Raw genomic sequence first — 21,913 nt, 5'->3', positions numbered from 1 at the left:
AAATACACTTTTCTTCTAAAATAAGTGGGTATGATCACTGCTGATTACCCTGGGAAGGGGTCACTAGCGCATGGCAACTGCAGCCCAGGGTGGAGTGAAGAGACAGGTGAAAGCGCCTGAGGGAATTGTCCTGTAAGCTCCGCTGCTTTCTCGCTTCTTTAATGACTTGGAATTAACTCAGATCCAACACGTGCAACAGCAAACCCAAGGGGTTCTTTCGTGCCCTCCCCTACCCATGTTTATCACCCTGGATTTTGTCATCTCCATGAATGGGACCATCATCCACCTGCTTGCTCATGGCAGGAGCCTCTAAACTGTCCCTGACTCATTGCTTTCTCCATAGTCTCTGGATCTCATTAATGAAGGTACACATGCTTCTGGCCATGAGGGAGTAAGACGGCCTGTGATCTCCCTCCCTCTGTAAGCAACTATAAAAAAAAGGATAAAATATAGAAAGCAACTATTTGGATATAGGGCAAAACAAGACTGTGATTCCTGAGAAAAAGGAAGAAAACAAGGTGAGCCCTACCATCAGCTGGCCTTTCTGCCGAGAGGTAACTCCTGGGCTACAGTCCAGGGAGGGAGAACTCCAAAAAAGTGAGGCAGCTTCACAGAGCTGAAGAGACAGAGGTCAGAGACCAGGAAGGTCAAGCGGCTCCGTGAAGAACCTGTGAGGCAGAGTTCTCAAGGGAAGGGGCTACACAGATAAAAGCGCTCTAGAAATCTGCACAGGAGTTCATGGAATCTTTTAAAAACACAAGTCTATAGAAATATAAGGCCAGATAAGAAAAGCTTCTGGTGAAAGAGTAATTATGAGGAGTTCTTTTTTTTGTTTTTTTTTGAGACGGAGTCTCACTCACTCTGTCGCCCAGGCTGGAGTGCAGTGCAGTGGCATGATCTCGGCTCATTGCAACCTCCACCTCCCATGTTCAAGGGATTCTTGTGCCTTATCCTTTTGAGTAGCTGGAATTACAGGCACCCACCACCACACCCCGCTAATTTTTGTATTTTCAGTAGAGATGAAGGCTCACCATGCTGGCCAGGCTGGTCTCAAACTCCTGGCCTCAAGTGATCTGCCAGCCTCGGTCTCCCAAAGCACTGGGATTAACAGGCATGAGCCACTGCACCCAGCAAGGAGTTCTAAAATGAACAATTCCCTAAAATTGCAAAGCCAAAAATCACTCAAGTTCCCTCTAGCCAGAGAGAGAGACCTCACTGAATATATGGGGCATTTAGAACAAGCCCCAGAAAGACCATGACTTGGAAGAAGAGTCAAATCAGTCCTGGAATAAAGGCTACTCTAGGCCCAAAAAAGCTTATAAGTAAACCTCAAGGGAATCAAACTAATTTCTGAATAATTTATAGAACAAGTAAATAAAAAATCAGTAAGAATATAAAGACTCAAACACAGTATTAATCAAATTGACCTCATTGACATTTATAGATGACTTTACTCAACAACAGCAGAATACATATTTTCATAAGTGCTCATAAAACATTTGCTACACCAGATCATACATTGGGCTATAAAATAAGCTTACATAAATTTAAAATAGATAACCACAGTGGAATAAAACTAAACAGCAATAAGAGAAAGATATAATATATGGAAAAGCCACAAATATTTGGAAATGAATAAGCTTCTAAACAGAAATTGGAAAGTATTTTAAACTGAATGAAAATGAAAATATAATGTGTCAAAACCATGAGATATAGCTAAAGCAGTGATGTGAGAAATATTTATAGCATTTCATGCTTTTATTGGCAAAGAAAAGTCTAACGTCAGTCATCTAAGCTTTTACCATATTCAGTTAATAGTAAGTCCTGTCAATGGTACTTCCTAAACAACTCTTAATCAGTTTCCTTCCCTCTGTCCTGCTGTCACAGCCTCCAGATCCTCCTATCTTAAGTCATATCCAATCCCAAATCCCCAGTTCTTTCTGGTCAGCTGCGCCTCTCACCACTACTTTCTCCTTGCACTTCAGCCTTACTGATGTCTCTAGTTCCTTAAAGCTCTCATGGTCTTCTCTGGGCCATCTCACAGACATTGCCTTGCCTGACCACTCTTATTTCCAATTCACCCTGCTAATTCCCACCCATGGAATTTCTCTTCTTTCTGGAAGCCTGGGTCCTGCTATATGCTTCCGTTCTAGCTCATTGTACTTCCTTTGTGGTGGCATTTAACCTATGCTGGTGATTTCTTTAATTGTCTGTCTTCCCTAGCAGATGGGTCTCGTCTTGTGTATCAGATTGTTTATCTGTCCCCTTGCACAGTTTCTGGCACTTATTGAGTGCTTGATATCTATTTGACAAATGAGTGAAAGCCTATTTTACTGGAAACATGACCACTGAGTTTGTGGTTACAGGTTGAGAAGATCAGCTTTCCTGGATCACAGTTCGCAGTCAACATTGGGCATCTCCCAGCATCCATTTGTCTTTCTTTTTTAATAGCAGCCCTGAATTCTGTTGGGGGCTCATGAGGTTCCTGAGAAGCCACTTGTCCTGGCTCCAGTAGCTACTGAAGTATTCATCACTGAGAAAATGGATCTGCTTTGGGGGCTTCAGTTCCTTAAAACTGTCATTTCTCAGTTAAACATGTTACTGGGATTCCCTGGAAGTGTACAGGGTCCTCCAATGTAGTCACCCCCTTTAATGAGCGCCACTGGGGTGAAGTTATCTGGCAGGTTCCTGTCAGGCTTTTCCGACTGGACTCTTTACTTTTTAGCTTCGCATGTTCAAAAGGATCTGGGAGGTTTCCTAGTGCACTAGAAACGGCACAAGCCATAATGTGACATCTCTGAGTGAAACAGGCCTAAAGCCACAAAGGAGATAAAACAGATAAGGTAAGAATAAGACAAGAAAATCGAAGTAGAATTAACCTAAATTTAACACTATCACTCCTGTGGTATTTTTGCATATATCAAACAAAACGAAATAGCTATCCGGCCTGAAGACAAAATGCAGTGCCTCGTACCACCTTTTTTAAAAAAACAATAATATGAATGATCTTTTCCTTGATAATACAAATAATTCACATTCATTATGGATGGTTTGGACACTTTTTAAAAGTATTTAAAAATGGGTCACCCAAAATAATACACAAAATAATCACTGGTACTGTCTTTTTTTTTTTTGAGACAGAGTCTTGCTTTGTTGCCCAGGCTTCAGTGGAATGACATGATCTTGACTCACTGCAACCTCCGCCTTCCAGGTTCAAGCAATTCTCCTGCCTCAGTCTCCCAAGTAGCTGGGATTATAGGTGCTCGCCACCACACCTGGCTAATTTTTGTACTTTTAGGAGAGGTGGGGTTTCACCATGTTGGTCAAGCTGGCCTCAACTCCTGACCTCAAATGATCTGCCCGCCTTGGCCTCCCAAAGTGCTGGGATTACAGGCGTGAGCCACTGCTCCCAGTCCATTGGTAATGTCTTGATGCATTTCTTTTCATACTTTTTGTACATGTACAGACAGATGTGTATTTTTCTTCTCAAAATTAGAATTTTTTTGTAGATTACTTTTTTCACATACATCATAACCCAAAAAAGTGATTTTTGGTCAGGCGTAGTGGCTCATGCCTGTAATCCCAGCACTTTGGGAGGCCAAGGCAGGCGGATCATGAGGTCAGGAGTTCGAGACCAGCCTGGCTACCATGGTGAAACCCTGTCTCTACTAAAAATACAAAAATTATCTGGGCGTGGTGGCGGGCACCTATAATCCCAGCTACTTGGGAGGCTGAGGCCAGAGAATGGTTTGAACCCTGGAGGCAGAGGTTGCAGTGAGCCAAGATCATGCCATTGCAATCCAGCCTGGGCGATAGAGCAAGACTCTGTCTCAAAAAAAAGTAATTTTTATAACTTTCTATTTTGTGGATATGCTATAACTTTTTAAACAACTATTTTTCTATTGTTGCACGTTTAGGTTGCTCCTACTTTTTTTACTAATATAAATTACTCTGTGTGAGCATCTCGGCTTGAATCACAGGTCCCCTTCTCCTCTTGTGTTCTGGGCCATCTTTTGCTTTCTCAGGACCTCATCCCTGCAGTTAGCCACGTTCTCTCCTGCTCCAGCAATGTCTCCCTCTCCCATGAATTCTTCCCATCTGCACACACATTCTCTAATAGTCTCCATCACAAACGAACAAAAGCCCTCTTCTCACTCTGCATTCCCCTCCAGCTTTACCCTGATATCCCTGGCTCCCTTGAAAGCTACACTTATTATGGGAAGATCTGATCTTGGTTACAGTCCCCATTTCCTTACCCAGTGTTCACTCCCATGCATGCTGACCAGGTACGTCCCCTACCCCTGAATTAAAACTGCTTTCTCCAAGGTGACCACCCATTGCTGATCAGATCCACGCCTCTGTCCTCATCTTCTCTAGCCCGTTGGCAGCATTCAGTAGCGCAAACCCTCCTTCCAGACACTCTCAGCTCCTGGCTTCCCAGACACACTCTCAGCTCCTGGCTTCTGCCACCCCAACCCTTTTGCCTCTCCTCTCACCCCTGCATCCTCTGCTGGCTTTTCTCCCTCATCTGGTCTAAAAACTGTTGAGAGTACTTAAGGGTTTCCTTTTGGACCTCTTCTTTTCTAGACATTCCTGGGGTAATCTTATTTTCTCCCATGGCTTTGACTACCAGGGATCTGCTGATGATACCATGCTGACTTCTCCAACCCAGACCTTTCTCAGAGGCGGCGCCGTAACTGCCCGCCAGCTACTCTCTGGGTGTCTATTATGCATCTCAAACCTAATATCGCTAACACAAAAGTTTTATTTTCCTGATATCTCTAAAATACCTCTGCCTTTCCCCTAGCCTTCCGCATCTCCAGTACCCACCATTGCAGTCACCTGGTTTCTCAAGGCAGGAATTCAGGACTCAAACTCAATTGCTCTCTTTTTTTTTCACCCTTCATGTCCAACCCAGCAACAAAGGCATCTCTCTCTTTCCAAAAGTTTTCAGTTCGTTCTCATCTCTCCATCTCTGGCTCCTCTTATCTAAGCCACCATTGCATGTTGCCTGGATTATTTCAACAGCCTCCTAATGGCCCTCCTGCCTTCTGTTTTGTACAAGTATAATCCATTCCCTACATGTTACCCAGAATAGCCCCTGTACTCCACTCACTGCATCCGGCCTTGACTGGTCTGTGTGATCTTGCGTTGGTCTGCCTTTTAGATCTCATCTCTACGGCTTTCCCCTGGGCTCCCAATGCACTGGCCGCTAGGGCCTTCTTGTTCTTCCTCTAGCACCCCAAGCTTCTCACCGCAGCCTTGGCACGCTTCGCTCCTGTTTGGAGCACTCTGCTCTGTTCATGTGGCTGCCTCTTTCTTACTGCTGGGGACTCGGCTCAAATGCCACTTCAATTTAAAGGTAGCCCTCCCTTCACTTTCACCTCTAGTGTCCAGAGAAACTTACGCATGTGCAAATCACACACAAACAAAAACAAACTAATGACAATGACAACTGGGGATGATCCAAATTGCTTCAACAGTGGAGTAGATAAATTACGGTAGATTCATATGATGAGATTGTATATCTAAAGGAAAATGGATAAACTACAACTAAGGCATTGTCATGGTTGAACTTCAAAACATAATGTTGAAAAAAAGAAAAAAGTCACAGAAAAACACATACAGTATTGAGTCCATTTAGATGACATTCAGATGTACTGTATAGAGATGGATACATCAGTGGTGAAACCCTAAAGTAAAGCAAGGGCGACCCCTGGAAGAGCCCTTAGGAAGCTTCTGCGGTGCCTGCGGGGGTCTGTCTCAGCCTGGGAGAGAGTGCAAGGTCTCTGTTTCATTATTATTCACTATTATCCTTTCAATTGTACATATGACTGCATGAACTCTCTTGAATCCATGATACTCTTCACAATAAAAACTTTTTAAAAGAAACAAGAGGAAGATGGAAATACACAAAGTGACATCGTGGTATTTGCTCATATTCATCGTGTGAGTGGGAACTGCATGGCATCCTCATATTCCACCTCCCTCCCTGCCAAGTGGAGGCTCTGGGCTCACAAGGAGGAAGATCCCTTTCTGTTCTGTGTCCTGTGACTCAGTCAACCGCAGGCAGGCTTGAGGAATCTTGAGGGGACACCTGGGGCATCTCCATACTTTCCTTGCAGAATTACTAGTTAAAACCAGTTCAGGCAAGACAGCACCAATCTGATTTGGAAACCCCAGTCCTCCCTTTCCCCAGGAAGAAATTCCACAGCCTGGTTATATCATCAGCTTTAAGGGTCTGAAAATTCTTTCTCTTGACCTACGCAGATTTTCCACAATTTGGAGCCTCTCTCCAAACAACGTGACAACACATTCAAGGTTCGCAAAATTTTGGAGGACTAAATCTAAATGGAGCTGCCTGTCAAAATGTCACAGTTCCCATCAGACGATGGAAATCTATATTCTTTCCTAGACACGACAGGGCCGAGATGTTGCAGATGGGGGGTGTGTGTGTACACACGTGTGTGAAGAGGTGATCAGTGAGGAGTGCAGGTTAATGTTCTCCTTGGCCAAATAAAGTTGTGAAGTTGATGGCAAATGCCATGTTCAGTGATCTCTGAAAGTAGAACCTGCCTTCTGTGTGTTAGTATTCCTATACAGCAGGGAAACTCAAAACTACATATTTCAATATAAATATTTTCTGGTAATTTAGAGCAAGTATTCTGTTTTTCATAGCCCCAGAATTGAACCGCACTTGAAATCAGGTTAACTAGAGGTAAATTTAATCATTGTGTGACCCGATTGAGTATATGCAACCTGGGGTATTGAATATCCTCCTTTATGTTGTTTTTATTCTCAATTTCATCTACTTATTTCCTTAGGGACCACTGAGCAATAGTAGGCAGCAGAGTAATGAAATGTGGTAAATCTCCTTAAAGAGAAACATAACTAAAAATACGTTCCTTTGTTTCATCTCGGCAGCCCTGTGCATAGTGTGGTTTACTTTGGTTAACAAAGTTCCAAAGTTCTTGGGAGGAAAACGGCTGAATTTATTGCTCTGGGAAATACCACACTTGCTCAGTTTTACAAGATGTAAAAGTTCTTTATTTTATAGATATGCCATGAAAATCTCAGTTGTAACCATTAGCTGTACATTTACACCGGGAGCCGTAGCAAGTTTACCAAATTTCCTGGGGCCTTCTGAGGCAGTGGATCACATGGCCACGTGCGTTGGGGGCTCTGTCAGTCCCCCGGCTCCCCTGCCTGCAAAACAGCTCTGGCTGGGGACTGGGGATTGGCAGGGAAATGTGTTACCATTCGATGGACTTTGGATGCTTGATCACAATCTCTGAGGGCCAAGCCTCCCTGCTGATAACTAAGGAGCATTTATGCTTGTTTCTCAAAAAGTTCTCAGTACTGTAAACTAGGAAGATTTCAGAGCACTGGTGCAAACCAATTAAGAGTGATTGTCAAGGACAACAGAGGAGAAGCAGGGAAGGCGCTCCCTGACTTCAGGAGGGGTTTTTCAAATAGATTAGCTCCGGACACTGCCCTCAAAGCCTCGGCCACCCCTGAGTGAACTGAGCAGTGAGGTTACATGGGAACAGGGAAGGACAGAAAAGACGCTGAGTTACCAATCTGAAGAAAGGTTTTCAAAGGAGTTGTATGTACATGCAGTGGAGACTGCTGACACCCATGAAAATGACCACGTGAACATGCCTTCTAGATCCTTCCTTTAGATCACACGTTTATTTGTTTTGTTTTGTTTTTTGAGATGGAGTTTCAGCCTTGTCGCCCAGGCTGGAGTACAGCAGCACAATCTCGGCTCACTGAAACCGCCACCTCCCGGCTTCAAGCAATTTTCTTGCATCAGCCTCCCACGTAGCAGGGATTACAGGCACACACCACCATGCCCAGCTAATTTTTGCATTAAAAAAATTTTTTTAAAAATGTTTTTAGTTTTTGAGATGGAGTCCCACTCTGTCACCCAGGCTGGAGTGCAGTGGTGCGATCTCTGCTCACTGCAACCTCTGCCTCTTGTGTTCAAGCAATTCTCCTGCCTCAGCCTCCCAGGTAGCTGGGATTACAGGCGCCCGCCAGCATGCCTGGCTAATTTTTGTATTTTTAGTAGAGATGGGGTTTCACCATGGTGGCCAGGCTGGTCTCGAACTCCTGACCTCAGGTTATCTGCCCACCTTGGCCTCCCAAAGTGCTGGGATTACAGGGGTGAGCCACTGTGCCCGGCCTAGATCTCATGTTTTTAAACACTGCTTGAAAGTAGCGACGAACTGTGTGGCTTAGCAGGAAGAATGCTGCGCTAAGCATTGAAAGATCCAGTTCTTGCTCTGTGTGTCACCGGCCTGCTGAACTGACCTCACGCAGAGGTCACCTTGCCTCTCACAGCCTTGGCTTTCTTTCCAGGCTGCCAGGCATGTCAATGCCACATGGCCCCTTCCTCCCAGGACTGGCTCAGGAGCCCAGCACAGGCCAGAGAGAAGTAAAAGAGCAATTACAAAACCAAAAAAGTCCCATGCAAGGGAAAAGACAGGGTGCTGGGAAGGGGGTACCTAACCCTGACTCGGGTTGACCAGGCTCTCTGACAGAACTGTATGTTAGCAACACTGGGGGGAGTTAACCAGGGAAAGAAACCCTGGCATTGCATCATGTCCCAATCTTGAGATAACAGTTAGATCATGTTTTCCATGGAGTGGGTAGACTTGGTGAGAACACAGGTTTCCCCAGACTTTCTGAGGAATCTGTTTTGGGTAGTAAGTCTTCAGAGCTTTGTTCTCCTCCTACGCAAAGCAAGGTGAGAGTGACCCCCATCTAATTTGCACAGACGTTTTCTCAGATTTTTCATATGACTGTTCTCAAGGGCTTACCTAGCCATTTGGCTTGCAATCCCTCATTCTTGACCTTGTTCCCACACTGCACCACTGTGTTAGTTATCTATTGCCATGTAACAAATTAACCCCAGCATCCAGTGGCTGAAAACAGCCGTGAATATTTACCCCTTGCAGTTTCTGTGGGTCAGGGATTTGATTGAGGCTTGGCTATGGGAAGAGATGACACAGGGCACATGCAGAGGAAGGTGGGACTCCATGGAGCCATCCTGGAGGCCCGCGGTAATCCTGCTGGGATTGATAAGATGCTGGGTGGACTCTGCCTCCCATCTGTCCACACTTCCCGTTTGCAATACTGACTATAGCTGTGAATCCTGTTCCCCTATCCATTCTTAAACAAGCAAACTTTTTGGTGACTATCTCCTGCTTTTCTGAGTCACTTAGTTTTTGGAGGGGGCGTTTCCCCCTCCTCCCCTTAAAATTTAAGATATGCTAGGTCCTGGCTATTTCTTCATAGTGCTTCCTATTGCACAGTATAACAACTTGCATTTGCTTTTCAAGTGAGGAGAAGAATCGTTTTCTGGTGTACTCTTGTTCTCTAGTTGATCCTGAAGAAGACACATCAAATAGTAATACCTTAGATTAGCGTGGGTCACAAGTAGCTCCATCCTGGAGCTTCCTTCCCCCTCTTTGTCCTCAGGTCTATCTCTCAGCATCTTCATTATGTGGATATCTATTAAATTAAACTAAATTGGAAACAGAGAGTATGAGATATTGTTATTTTCTGGAACTCACATGAGTTGATTTTTTTAAAAAAGAGGCCCCGAAAGTAAAAGCCATGCAAGCCAACTGCAAACCTAAGACCACGGTTCAATTCACGTTCTTATCACTAACCATTTATAGTATAAACTTCTCCAGCAGCCTCATATGATTTACATTTCATGCCATAGCAGGTCATATGTGAGGCTTCCGATCTAGTTCTACGAAGCTGTGGGCGTATTGGTTGGCAACCACATTTTCTGAAAATTCTGCTTATTTCTAGGACTTTTCAATTCACTCAGAAGTTAAAAATTGCAATACTATCTCCGGAAAGCATTTTATAGTCTTACCAGTTAAATGAAGTGATTTCCTTCTTCTAAAGAATTTCCTTCTTCTTAATAGACACATTTTCCTACATAAATAATGGATCTGGAAGACAAATCATTTTTTGTTCCACTTTCTAAACTTCCAAAAAACGAAATACATTTCCTTGCAATTGTGCTGGATCTCTCCCCTGCAAGCGGCTGTCCAAAAGACAACAAGAACTTATCAATAACAAAACAGGATCCCCCCACTCCAGGGCGAAAAGAGCTCAGCTGGTTGGACAGCAGATTGGACACTGGAGGCCCCCCACCTGCCAGGCTACCTTTCCATTTTCACCCTTTATCTTTCTTACTTTAAATAGACCACTTGTTGGCTGGCCAGAACTTGTGCTTCTCAAGAGGAATGCAGTGGAGGTTAATTACACTCTGGATTAGGAGAACTCTTCTATCTCACCCATTCTTACCAGAGGAGGAGAAAGAGCAGGAAGGAAGTTACAAGGTCCACGGGGTGGCTGAAAGCTTCATCTTCAGAACTGCTCTCAGCTCCCCACATTCAAGGATGGATTCTTATTCTTTACTTGGCTCAGGAAAGGCTAACTTACTTTTTTGTGAATGTCGCTCTTTTAGAAGGTCAGGAGCCATAGCCACCTAAAAGTAAAAATCTAAGAGTCTGAACACCTGGGTTCCAACCTTAGCATTGCCATGTAGTTAGTTGTATGACTTTGAGCATATTTTATAAATTCTCTCCACATCAATTTTTTCATCTCAATGAAAATAATAACCTCAAGATATTATAAGGAACAACAATGGAAAATTGTAGTGAAAGTGCCTTTAATTATAAAATATAGTACAATCTAACATATTATTATATATTTTTTTCAGAATTTGGTATAAATAATAATACTGATCAAAAAGCTATTCTTTTGTGACCTTGAAAAGCAACTGTACAAATTTTAAATTTTTTCATAGAATAAAAATAGAAATAAAAACATTCAGGGTCAAGGTGAATACCTGCAAATTTATATAAACTCTGTTTCCTAACTACAAATCATCATTAAAAAAATTTCTAAAGGTGGCACGTTTTACTTAGTTTGTATTTCTTTTTTTGTTAGCTTTTCAAAGTAGAAAGAATTCCAGTAAATTCTAGTTGCTGTAAACTCATTAATTTGCCACTATGATGAAGTGCTATTGACTAAAGTAGTATCACTGTTTTTGTTTTGTTTTGTTTTAAATAAAGGATTCACCTAGTAAGGTTGTATAATTATTCCCAGTTTTTTCCCTAGCAATAGCAGAGATAAAAGAAGGGTCACGTAGACAGTCGACGCAGACCCTGTGCTTCTCCCTACACGGATGGTGTGGGTTTCATTCGAGTCAGAATGGCTGGTCCCTAACCCACGAGGTGCACTTTGACTATCGGGATTTTTATTTCTGTATCCTCGATGCTCATAATAGGACAGAGTCCCAGGAGTCAAAAATGGTTTACTAAATTTCTGCTAGTGGAGTAGTTTTCAAACTCAACAGCTACTTAAAAAGAGTAGGATGTCTTTTTTTTATTTTTTTAATTTTTTTTATTATACTTTAAGTTCTAGGGTACATGTAGATAACGTGCAGGTTTGTTAAGGTTTGTAAAAAAAGAAAAAAGGGACAAGAGACAAAGCCTGGGCACTAATAGGGCAAGAGGTTTGGATTAGAAACTATATAAATCTAGCACTCTCTGAAAAGTGATACCTTCAATTAATAAACTTGGGAAAAACCAAAAAAAAAAAAAAAAAGAGTAGGATGTCATGTCTGTAATCCCAGCACTTCGGGAGGCCAACGTGGGCGGAAGCTCAGGAGTTTGAGACCAGCCTGGGCAACATAGTGAAACACCGTCTCTATTAAAATACAAAGAAATTAGCCAGGCATGGTGGTGTGCGCCTGCATTCCCGGCTACTCGGGAGGCTGTGGGAGGAGAATTGCTTGAACTTGTGAGGTAGAGGTTGCAGTGAGCCAAGATCATGCCACTGCACTCCAGCCTGGGCGACAGAGTGAGAGTCTGTCTCTACAAAAAAAAAAAAAAAAAAAAAAGTAGGATAATAATAAAACAATTATTATGTTTTGGCATATTCACATAATGAAAATTTATACATTTCTTAAAATAATTTTTGAAGCCTATTCAACAAATGAGGGTTATATAAAACAATGTTAACTGAAACAAATCAGGATACAAAACAGGCAGTATGCCAGCAATTTTGTAAGAATAAATAATAGGTTTCTACACATACACATGAAAATCTAGAGGGAAGAATGCCAGTGTGTTGACAATGACTATTTTGGGGCAGTGGGGTTTGGGGTGATTTTAAATTTCCTTCTTCACATTTTTCTGTATAAACTCTTTATAATTAGGGTGTGCACTGGTGATGACTCCTTGAGTCACAAGAGTCAATAATACCCAACATAAACCAGCTCAAAAGCAAAGGGAAATTTTTTGTCCCCAAGACTGCAGAGCTGGCTTCAAGCACTGTTTCACTGGGACTCAGACATCACTGGGACCAGTTACCATCGTTTTTGTGTGGATCCCAGTCTCACACTGCCAAGACAGCAGCTGACGGTTTAGGTTCAGCAGGAAAAAGTGCCACCTGTTTGCTCATAAAGATCTCCTTGCTCACTCTCATCTCTGGAATGAGTTACATCCACATCTCCAAGACCAATCTATGAACGTACCAGAGTTCTCCATTTGCTTTGATTTCCTTTAATGCCACTCAGTAAAGTTTCATTTTTCTCCCGAACGTTTTTGAGATTTCTGATGTTATTTTAAACTAAATTCTTGGTTTGAGGTTTCCTGGATCACGTTGCTGATATGAATATAGGCTGAAATCCACCAGGGATGGTGAGGGGGTCTTTTCAGGGATGCTTTTCCCCTACTTTATTCAGTACCAAGGCAATAGACCCCCACGGTGCCCTGTGGGTGGAGGGAGTGGAGCTGGTAACTCATGTAGGTTTACTCCGAGGGTGTATCCCTGCAGGGACCCAGCAAAATGTGTGTGCGGCTGAGATTGGTGGGCAGCTCTGGGGAGACTCCCAGCTTTGGTGGGACCTGGACTTCTTTGTTTCTGTTGCCCTCCCTCTGCGTCGTCGAAACTGCAGCTTACCTTCAAATCTGGGTTATCAAATCTTTTCGGAGCAAAGTTCACTTTGGCTTCTGCTTACCTTTCTGGTTTTAGACAGGTAATTCCTTATATTATTTTGGTTCTTTGATGTTTCTATAAACTTTAAAAAATTAATCCAGCATGATGAGCTGTTGTCCATGAGAGGCAAATTTGAATAACCCAGGCTGCCATTGGCCCCAGCAGAAAGCGATTAGTTTTCAAATTCTGATTCAGACCAAAACAAGAGTTTAGAACTAAAGAGGAAAAGAAGGTAGTGAGGCTCTCTTTGCTTAATATATTTATATATTGCTTAATATGCTGCTTTGTTTCAGTATGGCAATATTGGTAAACAGCAGAACTAGAAATGAATTTGAAAATTTATATAACATTTTTATTCTCAGAAATAAAAACTTTATTGTTCTGTGAGTTAGTAGAATAAAATAATAAGACTTCGTAATGGTTTAAACAGTTTGTTTATAAAATTCCATTATGTTATTCATTTTAGCTAAATGATTATACTGATGTATGTTCCCTCTAAGCACTGACCCAGGACTTTATTTTAAGGCAGCTTAACTCATGTTCTTCACAGATGTGAAGATTTTATTTCAAAATTATTTTAGTGGTGAAGTAGATATAGAATAAACCATACAACAATAATGTTTTGCCAATTTTCTCCTTGAGGACAATTGCAGATTTGTACTTCTTATACAGGAATACAGGCTGTCAAGGAGAAATAATTCCTTTCGATGCTTTGGAAAGAAGCTAGTGGAACAAAATTTAAAATATTGTGTGTATACTCTATATAATTTCATAGTATCAAAGTGTATAATATATAATCTTTGAATGCAAATAGCGAAACATTTCTTGAATATTTTTAAATTCAGGGATTTCATAGTACAATGAATATATATTAGTAAATAGGATGATCTTTGTGGAATACAATAAAACATGAATGCATTTTATTTTTTATGGAAATTAGGAAAATTTATACTGCAGAAAACAGGAGTAAAAATACATGTAATATTTAAAAATTCAGTCATATTACTCTTCAATAAACTAAGATGACCATTTATGAGTTTTCTTCTGTTAATATTAAGTGGTAGCACATTCTCCAGATTTAAAAAATCAGAGGGGAAAAGGTTAAAATGGAAAAATCCTACCTATTTTTATATTCTCACTAGGTATTTTTGAATTTCCTGGCTAAATTATACAAATTATAATTATAAATTATGTAATAAATATATATAATATATAAATATACATAATGATAAATTAGGTAATAAATATATATAAATACATATAATGATAAATTAGGTAATAAATATAATATGCAACTATATATCATGATAAATTAGGTAATAAATATAATATGCAAATATATATCATGATAAATTAGGTAATAAATATAATATGCAACTATATATCATGATAAATTAGGTATTAAATAGAAGATGCAACTATATATCATGATAAATTAGGAATTAAATATAACATGCAACTATATATCACGATACATTAGGTAATAAATACAACATGCAACTATATATCACATTAGGTAATAAATACAACATGCAACTATATATCACGATACATTAGGTACAAATACAACATGCAACTATAATATCACGCATACATTAGGTAATAAATACAACATGCAACTATATATCACGATACATTAGGTAATAAATACAACATGCAACTATATATCACGATACATTAGGTAATAAATACAACATGCAACTATATGTCACGATACATTAGGTAATAAATACAACATGCAACTATATGTCACGATACATTAGGTAATAAATACAGCATGCAACTATATATCACGATACATTAGGTAATAAATACAACATGCAACTATATATCACGATACATTACGTGATAAATATAACATGCAACTATATATCACGATACATTAGGTAATAAATATAACATGCTACGATATATAACTATACATTATGTAATAAATATAATACACAACTATATATAATTATTCATTATGTAATAAATATATACAACTATATATATACTCAAATATTATAATAAATTATGTAATTAATATACAACTGTATATAATTTTATTAAATATAATATGATATTATATATAATTATACATTATGTAATTAATATACAACTGTATATAATTTTATTAAATATAATATGCAATTATATATAATTATACATTATGTAATAAATATAATATACAACTATATATAATTATACATTATGTAATAAAGATAGTATACAACTATATATAATTATACATTATGTAATAAATATAATATAAAACTATATATAATTTTAATAAAAATAATATACAACTATATATAATTATATGTTACATAATAAATATAATATACAACAATATATAATTTTTCATTATGTAATAAATATATACAACTATGTATAATTATACATTATGTAATAAATGTAATATACAACTATATATAATTTTAATAAATATAATATACAAATATATATAATTATATATTATGTAATAAATATAATATACAACTATATATAATTATACATTATGTAATAAATATGATATACAACTATATATAATTATACATTATGTAATAAATATACTATACAACAATATATAATTATACATTATTTAATAAATATAATATACAACTATATATACTTTTAATAAATATAATATACAACTATATATAATTATACCTTATGTAATAAATATACAACTATATGTAATTATACATTATTTAATAAATGTAATATACAACTATATATACACTTTTAATAAATATAATATACAACTATATATAATTATACCTTATGTAATAAATATACAACTATATGTAATTATACATTATGTACTAAATAGAATATACAGCTATATATAATTTTAATAAATATAATATAAAACTATATATAATTATACATTATGTAATAAATATATACAGTTATATATAATTTTAATAAATATAACATTCAACTATATATAATTATACATTATGTAATAAATATAATATGCAGCTATATATAATTATACATGATGTAAAGATATAATATACAGCTATATATAATTATACATTATGTAATACATACAATATACAACTATATATAATTATACATTATGTAATAAATATAATATACAATTATATATAATTATACATTATGTAATAAATATAATATACAACTATATATAATGATACGTTATTTAATATAATATACAACTATATATAATTTTAATAAATGTAATATACAACTATATATAATATACATTATATAATAAATATAATATACAACTATATATAATTATACATAATGTAATAAATATAATATACAAATATATATAATTATACATTATGTAATTAATATAATATACAACTATGTATAATTATACATTATGTAATAAATACAATATACACCGCTATATAAACATACATTATGTAATAAATACAATACACAGTTATATATAATTATACATTATGTAATAAATATAATATACAGATCTATATATAAGTATATATTATTTAAGTAAATATAATACTCAGCTCTATACTATATATACATTATGTAATAAAAATAATACACAAGCTATATATAGTTATACATTATGTAATCAATATAATTTACAACTATATATAATTATGCATTATGTAATAAATAAATATAATATGGAACAATATATAATTATACATCATGTAATAAATATAATATACAACTATATATAATTTTACACTATATAGCTTATGCAGTACTATAGCCCTATATATTGATACACTATCTAGTAAATACTATACACAGCTCTATATCATAATACATTATGTAATAAATATAATATACAAAGTTATATATAATTACACATTATGCAATAAATATAATATACAGCTATATATAAGTATACATCATGTAATAAATATAATATGCAGCTATATATAATTATACATTATGTAAGTAAATATAATATATAGCTGTATATAATTATACGTTAGGTAATAAATATGATATACAACTATATAGAATTTTACATTATGTATTAAATATAATATACAACTCATATATAATTATACATTTTGTAAGTAAATATAATATACAACTATATATAATTCTACATTATGTTAATAAATACAATACACAACTCTATATAATTATACATTATGTAAGTAAATGCAATACACAGCACTGTATAATTATAAATTCGGTAATAAATATCATATACAAAGCTATATATAATTATACATAATGTAATAAATATAATATACAGACTATATATAACATTACACATTTTGTAATAAATGTACATATACAGAGCTATATATAATTGTATATTATGTAGTAAATACAATATACAGAACTATATAATTATACATTATGTAATAAATATAATACTGCAACTATATATAATTATACATTATGTAATAAATATAATATACAACTGATATTGTAATTTTAATAAATATAATATACAATTATATATAATTATACATTATGTAATAAATATAATATACAGCAATATATAATTATACATTATGTAATAAATATCACATACTATACTATAATTATACATTATGTAATAAATATAATATACAACTTTATATAATTATACATTGTGTAATAAATATAATATAAAACTATATATAATTATAATAAATATAATATAAAACTATATAGAATTATACGTTATGTAATCAATGTAATATACAGCTATATATAATTATACATTATGTAATAAATGTAATACACAGCTCTATATAAATATACATTATGTAGTAAATACAATACACAGCTCTATATAAATATACATTATGTAGTAAATACAATACACAGCTCTATATAAATATACATTATGTAGTAAATACGATACACAGCTCTATATAAATATACATTATGTAGTAAATACAATACACAGCTCTATATAATTATACATTATATAGTAAATACAATACACAGCTCTATATAATTATACATTATGTAGTAAATACAATACACAGCTCTATATAATTATACATTATGTAGTAAATACAATACACAGCTCTATATAATAACACACTGCGTAGTAAATACAATACACAGCTCTATATATTAATACACTTTGGAGTAAATATAATACACAGCTCTATATATTAATACACTTATGGAGTAAATACAATACACAGCTCTATATAATTATACATTATGTAGTAAATACAATACACAGCTCTATGTAATAATACATTATGTAGTAAATACAATACACGGGTCTATATAATTATACATTATGTAGTAAATACAATACACAGCTCTATAGAATTACACATTATGTAGTAAATACAATACACAGTTCTATACAATTACACATTATGTAGTAAATACAATACACAACTCTATATAATTATACATTATGTAGTAAATACAATACAGAGCTCTATATAATTATACATTATGTAGTAAATACATTACACAGATCTATGTAATAACACACTGTGTAGTAAGTACAACGCACAGCTCTATATATAAATGCACTAGGTAGTAAATACAATACACAGCTCTATATAATAATACATTATGTAGTAAATACAATACACAGCTCTATATAATAATACATTATGAAATAAATACAATACACAGGTCTATAACATTATACATTATGTAGGAAATACAATACACAGCTCTATATCATTATACATTATGTAGTAAATACAATACACAGCTGTATATAGTTATACATTATGTAGTAAATACAATACACAGCTCTATATAATTATATATTATGTAGTAAATACAATACACAGCTCTATATAATTACACATTATGTAGTAAATACAATACACAGCTCTATACAATTACACATTATGTAGTAAATACAATACACAGCTCTATATAATTACACATTATGTAGTAAATACAATACACAGCTCTATACAATTACACATTAGGTAGTAAATACAATATACAGCTCTATACAATTATACATTCGGTAGTAAATACAATACTGGCTCTGTACAATTGCCATTGGGTATTAAATGCAATACAACGCTCTGTATAATTATACATTCGCTAGGAAATACAATATAGAGCTCTATATAACTATACATTCGGTAGTAAATACAATATAGAGCTCTATATAATTATTCATTAGGTAGTAAATACAATACACAGGTCTATATAATTATACCTGAGATAGTAAATACAATACACAGCTCTATATAATTATACATTAGGTAGTAAATAAAATACACAGCTCTATATAATTATACATTAGGTAGTAAATACAATGCACAGCTCTATATAATTATTCATTAGGTAGTAAATACAATGCACAGCTGTATATAATTCCACATTATGTAGTAAATACAATACACAGCTCTATATAATTATACATAATGTAGTAAATACAATACACAGCTCTATATAATTATACATTATGTAATAAATACAATACAGAACTCTATATAGTTATACATTATGTAATAAATACAATACACAACTATATATAACTTTAATAAATATCATATACAATCATATATAATTATACATTATGTAATAAATATAATATACAGCTATATATAATTCTACATTATGTAATACATATAATATACAGCTATATATAATTATACATTATGTAATAAATATAATATACAACTATATATAATTTTAATCAATATAACATACAACTATATATAATTATACATTATATAATCAATATATACAGCTATATATACTTTTAATAAATATAATATACAACTATATATAATTATACATTATGTAATAAATATAATATACAACTATATGTAATATACATTTTGTAATAAACATAATATACAACTACATAGAATTTTACATTATGTAATAAATATAATTTACAACTATATATAATTATACATTATGTAATAATTACAATATGCAACTATATATAATTATACATCATGTAATAAATATAATATAAAACTATATATAATTTTAATAAAAATAATATACAACTATATATAATTATATGTTACATAATAAATATAATATACAACAATATATAATTTTTCATTATGTAATAAATATATACAACTATGTATAATTATACATTATGTAATAAATGTAATATACAACTATATATAATTTTAATAAATATAATATACAAGTATATATAATTATACATTATGTAATAAATATAATATACAACTATATATAATTATACATTATGTAATAAATATAATATACAACTATATATAATTATACATTATGTAATAAATATGCTATACAACTATATATAATTATACATTATTTAATAAATGTAATATACAACTATATATACACTTTTAATAAATATAATATACAACTATATATAATTATACCTTATGTAATAAATATACAACTATATGTAATTATACATTATTTAATAAATGTAATATACAACTATATATACACTTTTAATAAATATAATATACAACTATATATAATTATACCTTATGTAATAAATATACAACTATATGTAATTATACATTATGTACTAAATAGAATATACAGCTATATATAATTTTAATACATATAATATAAAACTATATATAATTATACATTATGTAATAAATATATACAGTTATATATAATTTTAATAAATATAACATTCAAGTATATATAATTTTACATTATGTAATAAATATAATATGCAGCTATATATAATTATACATGATGTAAAGATATAATATACAGCTATATATAATTATACATTATGTAATACATACAATATACAACTATATATAATTATACATTATGTAATAAATATAATATACAATTATATATAATTATACATTATGTAATAAATATAATATACAACTATATATAATTATACGTTATTTAATATAATATACAACTATATATAATTTTAATAAATGTAATATACAACTATATATAATATACATTATATAATAAATATATACAACTATATATAATTATACATTATGTAATAAATATATAAAAATATATATAATTATACATTATGTAATTAATATAATATACAACTATATATAATTATACATTATGTAATAAACATATACAGCTTTAAATAATTTTAATAAATATACCACTATATATAATTATACATTATGTAATAAATATAATATACAACTATATATAAGTATATATTATTTAAGAAATATAATATACAACTATATATAATTTTAATAAAAATAATACACAAGTATATATAGTTATACATTATGTAATCAATATAATTTACAACTATATATAATTATGCATTATGTAATAAATAAATATAATATGGAACAATATATAATTATACATCATGTAATAAATATAATATACAACTATATATAATTTTAATATATATTATGCAACTATATATAATTATACATTATGTAATATATACAACTATATATAATTTTAATAAATATAATATACAATTATATATAATTACACATTATGCAATAAATATAATATACAGCTATATATAAGTATACATTATGTAATAAATATAATATGCAGCTATATATAATTATACATTATGTAAGAAATATAATATATAGCTGTATATAATTATACGTTAGGTAATAAATATGATATACAACTATATAGAATTTTACATTATGTATTAAATATAATATACAACCATATATAATTATACATTTTGTAAGAAATATAATATACAACTATATATAATTCTACATTATGTAATAAATACAATACACAACTCTATATAATTATACATTATGTAATAAATGCAATACACAACTATATATAAATTTAATAAATATCATATACAACTATATATAATTATACATAATGTAATAAATATAATATACAACTATATATAATTATACATTTTGTAATAAATGTAATATACAACTATATATAATTGTATATTATATAATAAATATAAAACTATATATAATTTTAATAAATATAATATGCAACTATATATAATTATACATTATGTAATAAATATAATATACAA

General features: G+C 32.9%; 1 long non-coding RNA gene across 1 annotated transcript; it reads right to left on the bottom strand.

Moving 5' to 3' along the window:
* Window positions 1-1,430: 1,430 nt before the first annotated feature.
* Window positions 1,431-10,174, bottom strand: LOC103879839. Its single transcript, XR_640611.4, has 3 exons — window positions 9,896-10,174; window positions 9,423-9,532; window positions 1,431-2,812 (listed from the first exon to the last, which is right to left on the bottom strand). It is a non-coding gene; the product is annotated as an uncharacterized LOC103879839 (long non-coding RNA).
* Window positions 10,175-21,913: the final 11,739 nt, after the last annotated feature.

Source organism: Papio anubis, chromosome 19 (assembly GCF_008728515.1).
Source record: "Papio anubis isolate 15944 chromosome 19, Panubis1.0, whole genome shotgun sequence".
Classification (NCBI taxonomy): Eukaryota; Metazoa; Chordata; class Mammalia; order Primates; family Cercopithecidae; genus Papio; species Papio anubis.
The sequence above is the reverse complement of the archived record's forward strand: the minus strand, read 5'-3'. Positions and strand labels throughout refer to the sequence as shown.